A 2608-nucleotide genomic window follows, 5' to 3' on the forward strand; every position below is an offset into this window, starting at 1 on the left:
TTGAAAAAAATCATATTTTATTCAAAATAACATTGTGCAACATGCATCTCAGCACATAGTTACTCTGCTTCGGATCTCTCTAAGTGTGATGCATTGTTTGCCAAAACCCAGTTAGTAGCTGCTGCTTCCTATGCCTCATTGAACATCCTTAGCCCTCCACCTCTTTGTTTCTCAGTCCTTCAGATAAGCAACAAAGATATAGTGGTTGTTCAGTGTCTGTGTTGCATAACAGTAAGTCTACCACAGTACATTGTGCAGGATGTGTGTACAGTTATAGTATACAACATGCCAACAATTAAATTACAGAAATTAAGTAAATACGTTCCACACAACAGAGATAAGCTCTGATATATCATGAGTTATGCAGAGCTACAAACTGGGAACTAACCTGATATCAAGACTAAGGGTCCGGATTACAGAGGCAACAGTTCATCGGCTTAGATTAGGCTGAACCCTCCGTCCAGCCTCTCTCATCGTCACACCATGGTTGATAACATTTCATTTCATTAGAGAGTATTCTTCTTTGTCAATGTCCTCTCCCTCCAGCGCTACCTCTACCTCTCATTCTTCCTCCTCCCACTCTCAGCCCACCTCTTCCTCTTCCTCTTGCTTCCATGTTGGCTTCCATTGTTGCTGTAAGAAAGTACTCATCTGTGTTCTTTTTATAGTGCTAACATCCTGATTGATAAGCCAACAATGATGCCACCAGGTGTTTGGTCAGGTGGAACGTGTTTCTTGATCATTGGTCCGTGTGTGAGGCATTTTGAATATCAGTGTTTTAAACCTGCTAACACGTGACTGTATGTCAGATTCCTGTGTCTTACGTGGAGAAACGTGTGGGAGAGAAGTGCCATGTTGATTTGCAAATTGTGTGAAAAGCTGAAAACGCGTTTAGAGTTTTGGAGATTTGAGCCGATGTTCTGCTCTTTGAGTGTCAGTTTAAATAATTGTCCTTTACGGAGAATTTTAGTGTGTTAGCAATCGAGAAAAACTGTAACAATCAAGTCCACTATTAAGAAGTCCATGATCTTTGTAGATGAACAGTTCAAGATTGAATCCATAAAACGTCAAAATCGAGAAGAAATGTGCATAAAAGGTTCACAGATCCCAAAGTGACTTCTTTAAATGAGTCGTTTCTTCCAAACAACTGAACAAGATATTCAGTTTACAGAGAAATAAAACTATGAGAATGAGCTAATGCTGAAAGTATGTTTCTCTTGATATGAAACTCTGAAATCACTCCACAGGATTTGAGGAGATTGTTCATCAAGTAAATGACAAAGAGGAACATATTTCTAGACAGACTTGTTGAGACAGAAAGTAAAAGATGGATAGGACGAAGAGAGAAAGAAGTCACGACTATCTGTGCCCACAAAGCCATGAAGAAATCCAAACACATTTCAATCCACCTTCCCTCCTTCTTCTCAGCCTTGTTTACGTTTCATTTAAACCTCAAACTGACTTCACATTCTCTCGTTAGCGCATCAATAACTTCAGTGACTTCCTGTCTTTTCTCACACAAGCAAACCATGGTGCATTATGGGAGTCCGCGTCACTTGAAATGCCATTTGGGTCACTTAGGGTAATATCTGAACTGTTATCACGGCGTGTTTCGTAACGTGTGGATAGTGACGCTGTGGTTAACTGCAGAAAGCACTCCTCACTATGGATGAGGTCCCGCCTCCTTCATCAAACCGTCGGCACAGATTCTGACTAACTTTTCGGGGGAAATGTTGTAAAAAGAAGTTTCAAAGGAAAAACAAATGAGTCCCTTTTCCATCAGCTGAGTGAATACATGGATTTTCTTTTCCGGGGACAGAATTGATTGGTTATTGGGCGACTTTTTATAAGCTGCTGCGGCCGTATCTCAACAGAGACAGTATTTAAATCGTGGGACATGCAGCTTAATGGAAACCTGCTCAAAAGGTGCATCAGCAGCACAAAACCAGCCATGTTTTATTCAGGATGCTTCCACAGCTCCATTGTGCTGCCAGACAACGTGTTGGAGAAACAGCTTCTGTACCACCAGACAGTTTTAATTACAGCTGGGGATCCTTTTTATTATTACCTCCACCCAGAAGGTCAGGTCCTGCCTGTCTCTCTGCAGCATCACTCAACAACCAGCGGATGGGTTTTAATGAAAGGGTGAAGTCAGAGCAAACGAGGAACTCAGTACATCTTCAACTTTCAAGTCTCTCTCATCATCGTGTAGCAGCTTCAGAGGAGATGTGACGATGAGGAACTGAAGGCTCCTCCTCCAACAGAGCAGCACGGACATATACAAATAACAAGAAAATACAGATACGATAGAAATAGTGCAAGAAGAGTCTGTGTACAAGTACATGGAATAAGAGAATATGTGAAGAGTCTGTGTACAAGTACATGGAATAAGAGAATATGTGAAGAGTCTGTGTGCAAGTACATGGAATAAGAGAATATGTGAAGAGTCTGTGTACAAGTACATGGAATAAGAGAATATGTGAAGAGTCTGTGTACAAGTACATGGAATAAGAGAATATGTTAAGAGTCTGTGTACAAGTACATGGAATAAGAGAATATGTGAAGAGTCTGTGTACAAGTACATGGAATAAGAGAATATGTTAAGAGT

General features: G+C 40.7%; 1 long non-coding RNA gene across 1 annotated transcript; it reads right to left on the reverse strand.

The window, feature by feature from the left end:
* Window positions 1–100: 100 nt before the first annotated feature.
* LOC104943784 (uncharacterized) lies at window positions 101–443 on the reverse strand. Its single transcript, XR_798154.1, has 2 exons — window positions 389–443; window positions 101–177 (listed from the first exon to the last, which is right to left on the reverse strand). It is a non-coding gene; the product is annotated as an uncharacterized lncRNA (long non-coding RNA).
* Between the last annotated feature and the right edge of the window lie 2165 nt (window positions 444–2608).

This window comes from Notothenia coriiceps, unplaced genomic scaffold, assembly GCF_000735185.1.
Source record: "Notothenia coriiceps isolate Sejong01 unplaced genomic scaffold, NC01 NC01_scaffold00006783, whole genome shotgun sequence".
Classification (NCBI taxonomy): domain Eukaryota; kingdom Metazoa; phylum Chordata; class Actinopteri; order Perciformes; family Nototheniidae; genus Notothenia; species Notothenia coriiceps.